The following is a 16,834-nucleotide window of genomic DNA, read 5'->3' as shown; positions in this document are numbered from 1 at the left end:
ACTGGATGGTTGCTGTGACTCCTGTAAACTTTGGCTTCGCTAAATTGCAGTTAGTGATGAACACAGAAGTTTCTTTCCTGTCTTTAACATCCATCTTCTGTTTATGAAACTATTTTTTTTCTCCAGCAACCTACCAGTTAAACTATGATTATTGTTGATTAGGTTATCCACTTGTTGCTTGTTTAAATACTGCAGAATTTGTTCATCAGTAAATATTTTCTCATTTTAGTGGAACTTCTCCAAGAAATACTAACCCAAAAAAATCAAACCCAGCATTAGGGAAAAAAATTTGAACATGTATTAGACAGAAAACGACCCGATTATCTGATTTTCCACATTTACATTGCTTTTGTTATCTGCATTATGTTGTATATATTGCTAAATTAAAAGCCAAATGTTAATAGTCATGCTCTTCCCTGAAAGAGCATGGACAACTACTAAACCTTTTCATATTGTAGAGCATTGCTGTGTAGCTTTCTTTTTCTGGGAAACTGAGGATGGTAACTTAAAATCAGTAAAAATGGGACTGTATTATTTGTCATAGCATGAATATATTGGCTAAAATTCTTTTTCTGGTGGTGGAAAAAGGACGTGTTAGTAGGAAATAGAATGTCTTCTCTCTTAGCAGAGAGGTCACCTATCTCCTATTCTGACAAAGTTCATCAAAATTCACAGATCCTTTTTTTTCGACTTTTCTTCAGGAATAAGGAATTGAATTGATCTGAGTTCTTCATTGCTGAATCTGTAAGTCAGATTTATAAGGAGTTACCCAGGGACTTACCCAGATCTCAGAGCAGAAAACATGACAGCCTCAGGACAAGGTAATTTTCATGTCTTCCAAGGAATTGACATTGTGGATCTGAAACTTTCAGATATCAGAAGCTCCAGTGGCTCAACACTTACTCCAAAAAATAATCCCCTGGTGATCTTTATGTACTGTAATTTAACGACCTTTCATTTCTCAAAATGAAAAAAAAAAAATACTAGATTTCAATTGCCTTCCAAAAATAGTAGTATCTTCTGTTTTCTTTAGGTTGTCTTGGGTTTTTGGTTTGTTTTGGCTTGGTTTTGGTTAGTTTGTTGTTTGTTCTTTTTTTTGGAGGGGGTGTTATTTTTGTTTTAATAGAAAAATAGATACTCAGGGATTAAAACTGCTATAAACTGTAAGTAATTTCACTGTAATGAAACAATGTAATATCACATGTGAGACATAGCAGGATCTCCTTGTGCTGCTTCGTCAGTTTACAGTGTTACTGATTGTGTGCTTTTGGTTACTATCTTACAAAAGGACACTGGCAAAGCGTCTTGTGTGCAGACTGAATTCAGCCAGCCGTCACTCCAGATGCTTCAATATGCATTCCTTTAACCGTATGGTGAACAGTGTATTTTTCAAGGGATCAGCATACCTATTTCCAATCTGTTATTATAATTCCTCTAACAGTATTACTATTTTATGTGTCATTTTGCCCACCCACCACCAACTATTCTATTTGTTTGAAAATTTGGCATATTACAAGTAAAGTTAGGAAAAAGATACATTAACAGCAAAATTAGTTTCTTTGATTCTGTTGTCAAGCTTGATCCCCTTTCTTGAATAATATAATCTTACAATATAGGCCCTTAATCAGGATTGGTTTAGAATTTTGGTCCTATACAAAATTATGTTAGTAGAGAAGATCAGAAATCTTCCTGGAAAAGGAGTGGAAAAAGTGGAGATGTTGCACAGTGGACAAAGGAAAAATAAGAAGACAGTAAAGAAAAAGGCACTGACTTTTTCTCTTGTAAGCAAAATTTATATTAAATTATGTAGAAAAATTTGAGTTGCTCTGATCAATTTGCTCACTAGTAAAATATATACTACTTGAGATTATTAAAGACAACTATGTCCTAGTAAAATTGTATTAGTAAACTCTCCTACTGTTAACCATCAAGAAGCTCTACTTTGTGCTGTGTAATTTATTATCAATTTTCCAAATGATAGGCTATTCCAGCAGAAGTAAGTTTTAGAAGTATAATACAATCATAATGGTAGAAATTTTGCCAATGGAAAGTCAAGAAAAGTAGTGTCCCTGATATTATTGAAATGGAGATCTAGATGTCTTTAAAAACACTTTTAAAATGCTTACTATAAAAAAAATTATGTGCCAGTATATTACAAATTAAATCGTCAGCACAGCAGGATTTTAGGAAAGAATACACTAGGAACTTCAAGAGATCGCTCCCTGAAGTTTAGCAAATACCTTAGAATTTCTTCTTCAATAAATTATTTCACTAATAATAATCACAATTTAATGATTTAATTTTATTTCTACCCACTTGAAATTGAGTCCTACAAAATACCCCTGAACTGGGAAGTCTTCTGGTGGGGGAGGGTAAACAGCTAAAACTGCCAGGATAAATTGGCCAGAATGATTTGGCACATATCCTGAGTTTGCCATGAAAACATATATCTCTGTGTCAGCTGCACACAAAGGCTATTTGGCCCCAGAAAAAGCACAGGGATTAGGCATAATGCTGCCTGTTTGAGACAAAGGGTGTTCCTTAGTGCAGTGAGGTTAAAACAGACAGCTCATCAGTAGTACAAGTCTATCTGAATTATTTAGTTACATTTTGAGCCAGAAGGAAATGGTGGCAGATTATTAATGACTTTTGGGGTCTATTCATCTCTTTATTTTGTTTCAGTGAAAGCAGTACTGGAAACATGAAAAGGTGCCAAAATTTGAGATCAGTTTTACTTTAATCACTTACAAGATATAGAATCACTTTCTTATTTCAGTGCTAGTTGAAAAATAGAACTGATTTTGATTTATATTTCACTTAGACTTATGAGGTTGCTATTTATGTTGGTAAGTGGGTGCATGACCAAAGTGAATGGAACAACTCATATGCTCTAGAAAATAGAAGCCCATGGATCTACTGGATGAAAAATAATTTATTTATTTCAAGGGGGTTTAAGTCATTCAGTACAAAATACTTCAGGGAAGAATAGTGACGAGAGCAAAGAAACTATATAAAAGATATTAACATAGACTGCAATGCTTTCTTTCAATTAGAGATATTATTGTCATATTTAAGTGATGGGCAATTTGAATTAATTTTGCACAGAAATATTTATGGACATGTAATAAGAACATATAAAAAGAGTATTTAAAAACATATATTTTTTTCATTTCTAATTAATTATATATGAGCAAAATAACAGCTAGGATATCATTTAAAATTTGACAGTTGCAAAAATGAAGACTAAGGACACAGTTTCCAATAATTTAAAATTACAAGTTAAGGTGAAGCCTTGTGTTATGTTTATAATAAACAAATCCAAATAAAGTATTATAGAAATTCCACATCATATTTATAAAAAGCCTGATTTTTTTTTCAATTTTTTTTTTCAGAATATTTTTAATATTTTAGTCAAGTAGGAGGACTCCAGTTTCAAAATTTCTAAATATTTGTATTTTTATTTTCATTCTTATTTTCATTAAAGGTTCAGGTAGTTTCCTCTACGCCAGAAAAAAATATGTTAAAACAGTAAAAATAAAGTTGCTGCAGAACTGAGTCATTGAAAGTGAGATGAAAATTAAAAAAAAAAATACAAATCACAAAAAAAAAAACCCAAAACAGGATCACAGTGCATCAGCAACAATGCTTGCAGATTCATCATGGCTCACAACAAAGGTATTTATAAGTGGACCTCCTGCCTCTGTCTCATGCTGTCATTGCTTTGGATTGACTGCTGTTAGATCCCTGTAATCCCAGGCCCCGGGATCTTGTCCTACATGTTTACCCCACTTGGTATGCATGTCAGTACGTATTTAAAATGGAAATGATCTCTAATCTTTGTATGTGTTAATAGAAAAGGGTTTTAATCTCCTAAACCCGCTCTTTACCATGGTTTGGTTTTGTTGTTCAAATTTTTTTAAAATAAAGTTCATAAAAGCTATGTTCAGAATTTCTGCTCCTATTTGTTAGTTTATCCACTTAAGTTTGGTTAATATTTGGCACAACCCAGTCGTGTGTCTTGGCAGTAATATTATAGAATATAGTCAGAGATGAGCAGAAGAATAGATTAACAACAACTACTGGTCTAAAATTTACATTTTAATAGTGGAAAGTCTTATCAACTTTCTAATCTGTAGTGCACTTTTAAGAATAAAATTTCATATTTTAGAAGACTCATATTACAGATATAGAAATAATATATGACTGTCATTCACTTGTGAGATTATGTTGTCATGTAGATGTTACGGGAGATTAAAGCCTAAATATTATTTAATTTAGAAGAGATTTGTTAAAACTATCATATCCCATCCATTGAAAATACATTGTTGACAACAGATGAAAAATAATGTAATTTCTTTGAAAGGAGTAAAAAAGAGTCATCAATATATTTGAGTTCCAGTCCTCACTCCTGTAAGAAAATTCATGTTTGCAGTTCCTTTTACCCAACAAAATTCTTGAGTCATGTGGGATCATTGTGCAAATTACTGCTATTTCCATATTATGATTGTTATTAATAAATATTTTCATCATCCAGCTGCTTCTTGGAACTTGGTTTCATGACCATTTCTTTGGGATCCCTTTTCCAGTGACTGAGCAACCTCTCAGTGAAGCACATTTTCCTGATCTGGTTTTGGTCAGAACTTCCCCTGATGGAGCTTCATTCCAGTTCCTCACGTCCTATCACTAATCACCAGAGGGAGGAGGTCAGCTCCTTCCCCTCTTCTGTTCTTGAGGAAGTTGAAGACTGAGATGAAGTCTTCCCTCAGCCTTTTCTTCTCCAAGCTCCAACAAACCAAGTGACCCTGGCTGCTTCTCCCTGCATTTCACCATCTTGGTCAACCTCTTCTGAATGCTCTCTGATAGTTCAATGGTCTTCTTATGTCAAGGACAATAATATAAAGGTGAAAATCATTACAGCAATTTGTACAGTGGTGTAACATGAGAAGGATGCTTTTCCTTAAGAACCTAATGGAACATGAAACTCCACCTGGATAGAACCTTACTCCTGGCATAAATTTATTGACACCAATAGGCTATCATTAGGGAAATGGATCTTCTACTTAGGAAAATGTGTTTTAAATTTATAAAACTTCTAATTTTTGTCTAGTAAGAGTAGTTTCAGCATATTCCAGTCTGCTTTATTGATTTTGAGATTACTTTTGGAACTAAGGATGTGATGAATATGTCAGCCAACTCAGTCAAAACCCCCACTTTTAATATCTGTCGTCCAGTGTGTCAGGTTATTTCCCAAGTTCAAGTAACAAACTGATAAACTAATATATTAGACACAGAAGGAGTACACAAAAGATGATATTGATTTAATCAAAACATTATGATTCTAATCTAACATCATACACAATTTTTTAAGCTATTTTTTTAAGCAAGACATGCAAGGGTTAAAATTCTTAGAGCAAAAATATCTTTGCTTAGTTCCACATATTTTTTATTTTAAAGTGAATGTGTTAACAGAAATGTCCAAAATTACAAACAGTAATTTTTAAGTTTAACTAGCAATAGAATAGTCATTCCAGCATGCTTTACTATTTAATGTAAATGACTCCCGCCCATCCTCCGAGATAACTTATTGTGCTCTTTTAAGAATTTAGCATTTTATAAAGGTGAAACATTTGGTACAACTTTTAACAATTTAAGAAAACAATAAAAGATGATGGTTCTAGGAAATGACTATGTTAAGGGGTTTTTTTTTTCAGTTTTTAGGGTCTAACCGTAGTAATCACAATTTAGGCAGTAGCCGCATGTGGTTCTGCCAAATTCAAAGATATTATTCTGCATCAAACCCTGAAAGATTCTGTTCAGTTATGCAAATGCTCATTCACTTCAGTAGTCTTTATTCATATATGTGATTGTATTTAACACATTTTTTTACGACTAATCAAAACGCTGAAGTGTTGCAAAAAGAGTACTTTGTCTTTTCTTGTGTTTTTGCACAATTTTCTACACAGGCAAATATTCTTAAGAAACTATTTAAACTGTTTATTATGTACAGCAGAGCATGCCTGTAAAACATACATATATATAATTTTTAATCATTATAATCTGAAGCTCCATTGTTCTACTTTGTTAATCAGATTTCTTATACTTACATAAATATTACTTTGCAAATATATAGAACGGAATGTATAGTAAATATTAATACCTCAAACTTTGTATTTTTCAAATCTGACTTTTGTTAATTATCTTTTGGACATGGTGGGTAAATTATTCATTATTACATTGTAATAATCTGGGGAACTGTGTTGCACTACCTCCAAAGGTTATACATTACATCAAAATGGATTACCTAAAACTGGTTGAAAGCCGTTTCTCTCATTGTTGCAATTGCCACATTAGTGAAAGAAAACAGTCAGCATTCCATGAACATTTTATTTCTCTAGAATCTCTAAGATTTCCCAGGAGAATAAGTCATGTAATCAAGCAAAAATGCTTGGTGTGATCAATTCTGCAACACTGCATTACTTTTATGGAAAGTCATTTATGAAATAATTAACTGTGTCCATGTTACTCAGTGTTGTCTACATACCTTAATAAAACATATCATGACAGCAGGCATTCATCATGGAAGTTTGTACACTATTTTATTGTGATTGTTTTCAATATTCAGTTTGATGAAATGAGCATTCTGGGTAAATTTAGCCACCTAGAATGAAGTTAAAAATTGTAATTACTTCATGAAAATAAAGAAGCATATAATTTGTATTTGGTAAATTTCTGTTTTATTAAAAATCTCTAGGGTCTGAATTACATTTTATCAATGCCAAAACATTTTAATGACCAAAATCTTTAAAAGAAAAGAAAAATTGATCATCTATTAAAATGCAAGTAAGTGCATCTATGTGTACTTATAGCTGTGTAGACACAAATAAAATGCACGCATATGAATGATGTACATACCTTGTGCATGTAAGTATGTATATGTTTATGTTGAATCACACAGCAATTTTGAGCCCTCTAGTGGCAAGAAACCTCTGTGAGGAAACCATTAATCTCAGCTTAAGTATATCCACTCTAACAGGCAAATGTCTAAATGTCTACAATATGATTATGTCTTCATGTAAGTTCAGGATAGCTCCCTGCAGTTGGCATGGATGCACATACAAATGTTAATAACTACATAGATCTGCAAATTGTGTTATTGTTTCCAGCGTGGTAACTTTTCTGCTTTTTCTTTGTTAAAAATTGTTTTTAAAAAATCTATTCTATATTCTTTTGACAAGTTATTGATAAATTGTGATACTTGATAAAAAACCAACCAAACAAACAGCAACCCAGAAAACAAAACAAACAAAAAACTCCACTCTCCTGACACAAACACCATCTAATAAAAAGGAAATGTTTTCAAACACAGCGTCCTCATTCTCAGCCTTGCATTATATAGTTACATATGTAGTTACTACAGGGAAAGAAGAAAAAAAAAAATCTTCATATCCATATGGGGAAGTTTTCACAACATATAATTTCAGCCATCTAAAAGTTAGGTTTCTAAGATAAGCTGGTTGTTTGTATTCACCTTGCTGTCACTGGAGGCAAGTAGGTTGTTTGAGAATGAGTTGTCTTGTAAAGGTGCCTGGGAGAGAGCTGGAAGATAGGTGAAATATTTATGGATGCAAGGGTCTCTCCATTCTTCAAGGAGACCTAGATAGCAAACTTGGAATCTATGTTTTCTTTTTTATAAGGCTGAAAAAAAAATACATAAAAAGCCTAGATTTGAACAACATTAAATAACACAATAATAAATACTATCGTTTATAGCAATACTTATATAATGTGTATCATACTATAAGGTGTGGTACAATATTAATATATATTATAATAAGATATTAATAAATAAATCTCAGGTTAATCTTATACATGGCAAAATCATTCTGTAAGATTACTACCACTTTGAGGAAACTCCAGAAAAACATTCAGAAGTAGCTTTTTCTGGTACAGGACAGATTTGATGCGCACCAGAGATCAAGTTTGCTTTAATTTTCCTCTTGGACTCAGTTTAAATATTGGTTCAGGATGACTATCCATACCTGAGACTTTCTGAATTCTGCAGCTTACCTTCAGGAAATTTCTGCAAGAGCAAAGGGGCACAGCTATTCAGTGTGGTAAGATTTATAAGCTCTTTTCTCAGAGAAATCTTACCAGGAGGATCTTAACTATAGTATTCATTCCCTCTGTCCAGAGTCCCATAATCATGAAACTTGTTGACTCTCAAGAACAGTGAAAATGTAATTGATAGGAGCCTTTATTCATATATGTGATCGTATTCAACACAATTCAGAGATGCAATCTGTGTACCTGGAATTATTTAATTAAAAAACTATTAGATTATGATTGTAATTTGTTATGTGACAAGTGCTTAGGACAGGGAAATTACATAAGTTTAAGCAATAATTATAATTTTATAAAATAACAATTTTATTTTCAATGTATTAAAGCAGTCAGAACAACCTGTGACTTCCAAGTCAGAATAACCTTTGACTCTATGATTCTTGCCACAGAAGGTTGCTGTGTCTATTTTTCTACCTTGGTACACAGCTCAAGGTTGATTAATAAGGGTGGGAAAGGGCAGTCTGCTGGATTTCCCGTGACTTCATGACTTTGGTAATAGGTGCTAGAATAGATCTCGAAAATATCCCTCTTGTTCTCCCATTGTTTGGAAACAAATACAGAGGCCAGAATAGGCAACTGAGCAATAGATTACCTCTGCTGCTCAATGTCATGTCTGTTGTCCAGCAAGGCTAGCAAGGAAACACCAGGATTTTATGATGTAAGACATAAGTTTCATAGAGTCTCTACAGCCTCTAATATTAAATGGGGTCAAGATTTCATCTGAAGAACTTGAACTGAATGCGTTTCAAAGAGCTTACTGATTTGCTTTTCTATTATAAGAATTTATATGGTTGTGTGCAGAATTATAAATAATATGAAACATCTCACTTCATGCTCCAAAACAATTGCTGTCTAAGATTATGAGGGGATCTCTCTGTGGGTATCACCACATGATACACTAGCTATACCTTCCTGAAAGGGCTGGTTCTTCATTATTAGTAGCTGAATAATAACTTCTGGAAGACTGCTATTCTCTTTTATTGTTTCAATTTCTGTATGTCATTAAGGGCCAGAAGAGACCATCTAAATATCAAAAGGAAAAAAGAGGAAGAGGTTCCCAAACAAAAAGATGTTTCTTCATTGGCACTGAATTCCTGTTTCATCTATAGGTCTCTTTCTTTGGTATTTGAGAAATGAGTTGTCAAGCATTTTTTTAAGAAACATTTTTGTAGTTTATTTATAGACTGGCAGAAGTAATCATATCACAACAAGGGAAATCTTATTAAAAGATACTCAAAAGATTTATCATTAAAAGCCAGTAAGCAACATCTTGTGTGAAATAATCATAGAATGGCTTGGGTTGGAAGGAGCCTTAGAAGACCATCTGGTTCCAATCTCCTGCTATGGACAGCGACAATTTCCACTAGATCAGGTTATTCAGACCCCCCATCCAGCCTGGCCTTACACATTTACAGGGGTGGAGCATCCACAGCTTCTCTGGACAGCCTCTTCCAGTGCCTCACTGTCACAGCACATGCCACAGCCTTTTCTGATAGGTGAATAATCTTATAATATCATTTTAGAATGTATTTACTGACCTTCTTATTGCCTATGTTCATATGTACATGTTTGTTCCTAATAATGCTTATTGATCATCCATTTGATTTACATATTTTAATATGCCTTATACTTCCCAAAAAATATGTGCCTGACATCACAGCTCATCAAATTCTGCACTGTTTTGTCAAGCTAAAATAAAAACCCTCATAGATATAACCTGAGTAAAAAATTAGAAAGCAACAAGCTTCCTGAAGACAAAATAATCAATTAGACTTGGTATGACTGGTGAACTCCATGATTAGAAGTGCTCTGTCAAGCAAGCTGGGCAGAAACTTTTGCAAAATGAACTGAAGAAAACAATGATTTTCAGTTATTTTTTCACACTACCATACTGTATTCCTTTCTCTAAACATCACCAGTTCTATCCCCTGGAGGAGAGAAAAAATCAAAAATCTTTAACCACAACACATTAATGCAGATGTATATTAAGTGAAACAAAACCTCTTGACTTTACAGACTAAATGATGAGATATTATTATACATAGTGTGCTGCTCTGAGGTGCACAGATGAGATTGTGGAGACAAATAAAGTCTGCTACAACTTTAAAATTCTCTACTTTTTCTTATAAGCTCAAAAGCATAATGGGGACTGAATCTTGCCCTCAAAGACCAGAAAGGGCATAATAATTATTCAGGGCAGCCCTCTATGTTCTCCACTAGTAGAATGTTTTCCATAAGTTGGAAATTGCATCTAATTCTGCTTTAAGGAAACCATAACTATTCCAACCCTTCCTATAATTCCATGTATTATTTCTAGAAGAATTATCCTAATTTCAATTCCCTGTAATTACTTTGTGTTCTGTTTCCGACTACATGATCCAAAAGCTCAGTTCTGTCAGATATAAGTCCTACATTTAAACACGTATTCTCATTTATCAACCCATCTCTTAAACTTCCCTTCAATACAAAAGATAAAGTTAATTACTTACACTGTAATGCAAGATTCACAGTTCTGAAATCTTGGTTTTGGGGCTGCTGGGTTTTGGTTTGGTTTGTTCAGTTTTTTTGGGGGTTATTTGAGTTTTTCTTGCCAGGGGTGGGAGGAAAGGGAGGTTGGGGGTTCTTGGGGGCTTGGGGGTTTTTTTTGCATATGTTACCCAGCATTTCTCATCTTCATTCCCCTTTATTATCCATTCAAAGTTTTTTGTTAGCTCTCTTTTCACAGGAGCACGGAAAGCTCAAACTGAGGATATGATCTATGGTAATACTTAAAATCTGGTTCTAGTCATTGTTATTTTAAGACATCTTTGGTATTCTGTAGATGCAAAGTGCTTTCATGAATTCATGACATATTCCTCTTCAGTTGAACATATTAAATTAATTTTTAACAACTCAAATCACTTGATTTGGATTACCATAATTGTAACCATCCATTGCATTTCATTAGCCTACAAATCTAATAATTAAATTATTATATATATAATAATTTTCAAACTGTATGCAATATACACTGATAAAGCTAGCTTCTTTTTAGCAACTTTCATAATGTGAACCCCCGAGTTCCCTATTTCCTTGTGGAAATAAGAATTATCATGTAACAAATCCAAACTTTTTTTTTTTTAGTTACTGTTGCATACAATTTATGAAAATATTTTATTTGTTCATGGATCAAGGATCCAAGGATCCAGAAACCAGGGCTATAAAATATAGGTAGAGAGAGGTTAGAACTGGAACAAAGAAAGGTATCCAAAATATCCTAGATATCAATCACAAAACAGTTTCTAATCCTGCTACATCACATTTATCAATTTCATAACATACAAGTATTTGATTCAAAAAACTTTTACCTCATGTAGTAAGTGAATTAAATCTGTTTGCTATCCCATAGCCTAGCCAAAACCAAAACCAAACAGAGAGGTAAGTCACAAAACAAAAAAGGCAAATAAAAAGGACAATCTAGTAGTAATTATAATCTCTAGTTCATTACCAGAAAAGTTACAAATTAATTAATCCATTATATGCCTGAAATGGTGGGTAGGATAGTTAATTTCTTATTCTCTGTTATATCCTTTTCTGGATAATAGGACAATTTTTGCAAATCTCACTCTTTCCCAGTTTTCCAAGACAAGTTAAAAATTGGCAATGATTCATTAATTCCTTTGGGACTTCTGAGCATAAATTACTTAGCTAGTTCATTTGCACCATTCTCATATGGGAGTAGATGTTGTCTTATCAGTGCTTTATTTCAGATAAAAAATGTTGTGTTTCCACCAACATCCAAATAGTTTGGCCCTAAACCAGCCATTATCTCAGCTTCTCTTACTCTAAATGAACTTATAACCTTTCTGAGAAAGACACAACACAATGTTCAACCCTCCTTTTTCCTAGTAGATAATTCTGTAATCTTAGAGTTCAGATGAAGTAAAAACATTCAGTAAGTTGTGTACATGCTTGTTTCTCAAACACAGCTTTCTCTAGGAGTTCCTCTCTCTTTCTCTGCTCTGTCCTGTACAGGACTTTCCTTCCCACCTGAGCTTCTTGGCAAGAAATCAGAGTCCCACTTCTAAAAGAAAAGCTAATCTTATTTTGTGTTCATCTAGTTTTGTCCCAGATAATGCAGAAATAGACACTGAAAAATCTATATTCTATATTGGTCTCTGCCATGCTGATGGCTTCTTATAAGCTGTGACTTGATCAGACAAAAGACTTTATTAATATGTTCAGCTTGGGCTACTTCAGAATGAGAGGCAAAGAAAAGGACTCAGAGAAGCTACTTACTTCATTGGAAATGTTGTCTTGGGAGTAAAAACTGGATGTAATGTTAATGTTTTAGAGCAGTACTTTGGCAGGAAGACACTTTTAGTATGTGATATTTCAAAATCTGGAAAACATTCCTAGATGATATTACATGTTTTAGAGACTCCCTGTGCTGACAGTGTTTTGTTGATACTTTTATATGTATTTGGATGTTTTTGTTGGCATCTGTAAATTCCAGAATTATTTCTGCTATCGAGAGAATAACAATAGAAATGCCTTAAGACTGCTCTTTTTTTTTCCTTATTTTTTTCCTCCCACTAAAATAGATATAAAAACATCACACCATGTTTGGGGAGACAGCTGATTTTTCTAGAAAGTTCCCAGTTTCATAGTGGTTTCTCTGGCTACAATCAATGATCCTTCAAGAATTAACCAACTATACAGGAATTTGCAAATAAAAGCTAAGAAATCTAGTGACTACCTCTGGGAAGAGAAATGTGATCATCTGGGGTAAAGAATTTAGACTGAAGACAGAGCAATAGAGTAAGAAATCTGTGGGATTGGAGAGTGAAAAAGGAGGGAGAGATGGAATGGGTTAGCAAAATGTTGTCAGCAGACCTATAAAATTCTGAAATCAGAGCAAACTGACTTAACTGGACAAAGAGAAAGTGCAGGACAGATTATGCAAAGAAAAAAAGTGGCATTGTAAGACAAATTGGGATGAGAAAACTTTGGAAGGCTTGCTAAAGAAACGGTTAAAGAGATAGGAGTATGAAGACCAGAGCAAGGACAAAAGAAAATGTTTGGATGGAGAAATTAAATAAACAATAATACTAAATAAAGTATTAGTTATTATCAACCTAAGACTTATTGTTACATTTTTCTTAAACCCAAAAAAATGTGTTTTTCTTTGAGTCTTCATTTTTGCAGTTTTATGTTAAGGAAACAAAATTATTTGTATAGGATACAAAATTATTTTTAAAATAATACATTCAAAGGATAGGTTAGATAAGACCTTGAACAACCTGGTGTAGTGATAGGTGTTCCTCTCCATGACAGGGGGTGGGACTAGATGATCCTTAAGGTCCCTTCCAACACTTAAGTCCTATGATTCTATGATATGAGGACAGCAAGATAGAGCACTCAGATCTATAGATCTATATTACAGCTATTCACTATCAAACTTACAAAGTTTACATTTCCCACTCCCCCAAACTAAAATGCTGTGATACCACCTTTGATTAGATTGTGCTCTTCTACTCTTTCCACAGAAAACAACTCAGCCAGATGATCAGGGTATTGCATGTATGAATGAAATTAAACCCTAAAATACATAAAACAAGAGATCACTGAAGATCTTCAGGCCTACAAAGAAGCCCCCAGAAACATAAAATATGAACTAATATACTTAAGGCTTCAACAGTCTCAAATTTACATGTGTTTTTCTAGTTATTTAGACCTAAATTAAATACTAAATTGAAATAAAGTAAAATTAAAGTATCAGAGAACTGTATTTTACACCTAGACTTTTGAAAAATCCAAATAAGAGCAATTTATATTATTTCTTTTCAGAGTTCTTATTTAAAGGCAACACTTTCCACTCTGAATACACTCATTTTATGTAAGATCATTTAAAGTTATTTACATGCGTGTTTTAAATCTCTTCACCCTAATTTCATTCTGGTTTATTGTGATTTTTGCTGATGCATTAAGCTCGTTTAGTCTACTATGTTATGATAAAACTTTAAAAAATATTGACACCAGTCAGTTTGTTCCAAACATCTTAATATGTTTTCTTAAAAAACAAACTTCTTGAAACAATGGCTTCACCTCTCTGCAATGGAATGAAATAATGCATCATTGCTCTGAAGTTAGTATTTTGAATGTCTAATAATACTTAGGATGCACTAAGAGCAAGCTTAATATTCATTTTTCTGACTCAGTTATTTTCCAAAATGGCCAGTTTTAAGTTATTCTAATTTTTAAAATAGAACAGCACCAGGAGAAATTAAAAGGAAAAAATGCATGATACTGTATGTGTAAAAGCAGAAAAGCAGTGAGCAAATAATGATAGACTCACAAGACGTTGGCCCAGATACAGAGGAAGAAATACTTGGTGCAAGCAGTAAGGTTTAATTAGGCTGTAACTTTTAACAATTGAAGTCAGCTGGGACCTGTCCTGCAGTAACTCAGACCACAAGGGTAAGCATTACTTATGCTTCCTCTCACTGGACAGCTGCTGCTAGTATTCACCACTTCACAGCCAATTTCTAGGACCTCACATATGAGAGAGCTGTGAAAGCTGTAAACCTGTTTTCTCTTTAGATATGGCCTTTCTTTTCATCTGCTTTAACTCTATTCAAGCTGCCAAGATGTGACAATGTGTGCAGCGCTGTAACCCACTCCAGCAAGCTGTGGCCATAGGGATGGCAAAAATACCGACCATTTGCATTCTGGAAGCATGAGAAATACTCTATTCCCCTTCCAAAGAAAGTGAAGGTGCAGTGTCCATATAAATGTACATTTTAATTAACATAGTAATTATTATCAACAGTAATTGTAATAATAATTCTATAGTAGCCATATCCAAAAGAAAGGACTCAGTCTGGTGGTGAGGACTTTTGCTGCCTTTTCCTCATGCTGAAGAGATTAAAAACTGAACACTAAAGAAGAGAAAATAAAAGTGTTACATTTGGGCACTTACTCCTTGACAGTTTTCCTAAATATTCTATTCTTATTATTTGAGTGGGCAGATTAATGGCTGCACAGTGCCTACATAAACCCCTGTAATGATGTTCAAAGTCTTTTTCATAGGCTTTCTTCCTATTTCTCTCTCTCTCTGCTGGTACAACTGCCTATGAGATGCTTGAAACACACCATCCATAGTAAACAATGAATAAGAGAAGAAATTCTGTTAAATTCCAAAGAAGAATGCAAATCAAAATTTTCTTATTATTTCTCATTAAAATGTATTAATCTATAGTGTATCTTAAAGAAAGGTTGACAAATTGTTTTAAGAAGTTTATTAGCAGAGGCCTAAGATACAGCTTAGCAATTTTATATATACCTTTAGTTAAGAAATTAGGCTGCAGAATATTAAAAATAATAAATACATCTTTAATCTCTAATGTTTTAAAATTACAATGAACTAAGACGGAATAAAGAAAAATAGTAACCTGTGAAAAAGATCTACAAATTTTTTTCTCTTTGGTCAGAGCATAAATACAGTAGCAGATTTGCCTACTCTTTCCTGAAAGTAAGGTCAAATTATAAGTATTTATAAAAAGCACAAAGTTTGCTATTTGAAATTCTTCAATGGGTAAATCTCATGGTATTTTTATTTTCCCTTTTTCAACATAGGGAATATCTCCTTTTCTCCCTCCTGGAAGGAATTTTCCTCTGCTTTTCTATAAAAATGACTAAAATTGGAACCAGTGAATGTATGAAACAGGAAAAGAAACAGAGTATAAGAAAAGTAAAAAGTTTGAAGGCAACTGGAAATTGACAAACAAGAGTAGAAAACTATGGCAGTTTGCCAACCAGCTGCGAAAACTAATTCAGCTTTAGATAAAGAGATTTTAAAGGGGAAAAGGACAAGAAAACTTCAGAAAAAGGAAGAATAAAGGAGCAAAGAATAAATCCTTAGAGCTGTGTTAAAGAAGAAACATAGGCAGTGCTTTGTTGTTTTAACTGCAGAACTGCAAGAGGGGCTTTTCATTGAGACTTTGAATAGCACCAAAGACAGAATAAAGTGGAAGCACTGAAGTTTTCCTTAATGCAGTAGCTTATAGACAGCCATCCAAAAGGGATTTAAAATAAGCTTTTCTAGACAAATAGAAATTATTAATGTCAGTTAGAGCTTTCTTTGCTAGTCTACATATGGACATAAAAACAACAGTGTTACATATGGTCCTGTGTACAATTTCATGGTGAGAAGTGACAGAGATTGTTAGACAAAGAAAATTAAGTAGCTGAAAATATCAATGGAGGCCACCTTTCGTTGGAAGAGAAAAAGTATTTTATATTATCTGCAAGATTTTTAATTTTTTTTATTTTTTAGGTACATCATGATTTTTATTTCATGGTCAGAGAGCATGTAAAAGAATGAAGTGATGAGTGCTGTCTGGTTACAACAGCAGACCAAAATAGCAAGCTGGCATATAAAATAACGTGAAGGAAGGTGGTCGCAGGCTTGTCTTCTTGTCTGTCACTAGGCCTTTTCATCAAGCTGTGAATAGCAAGTCAGCATGACGTACAGCTGCTGGTTATTGTGTAGAGATCTAATGACTGCATCTACTGTGCCCCACTGCAGCATACTTCGAAGTTCCCTTAGGACAGCATCTCCTGACCAGTCAGACTATGCAGAGCGTGTGGGCCACTCAGGGGCCCTCCAAACACCACCTCAGAGCTCACAAGAGGATTCCCTGAGAGCGCCAGGCCCTGAGAGTGAGCTCAC

At 33.7% G+C, this 16,834-nt stretch overlaps 1 long non-coding RNA gene across 1 annotated transcript; it reads right to left on the bottom strand.

The window, feature by feature from the left end:
• Nucleotides 1-6,540: 6,540 nt before the first annotated feature.
• Nucleotides 6,541-14,524, bottom strand: LOC135302971 (uncharacterized). Its single transcript, XR_010364515.1, has 5 exons — nt 14,459-14,524; nt 13,614-13,702; nt 8,152-8,307; nt 7,529-7,695; nt 6,541-6,658 (listed from the first exon to the last, which is right to left on the bottom strand). It is a non-coding gene; the product is annotated as an uncharacterized LOC135302971 (long non-coding RNA).
• Nucleotides 14,525-16,834: the final 2,310 nt, after the last annotated feature.

The sequence above is a fragment of the Passer domesticus genome, chromosome 6 (genome assembly GCF_036417665.1).
Source record: "Passer domesticus isolate bPasDom1 chromosome 6, bPasDom1.hap1, whole genome shotgun sequence".
In the NCBI taxonomy this organism is placed as follows: Eukaryota; Metazoa; Chordata; class Aves; order Passeriformes; family Passeridae; genus Passer; species Passer domesticus.
This window is presented reverse-complemented; position numbering and strand designations above follow the sequence as displayed.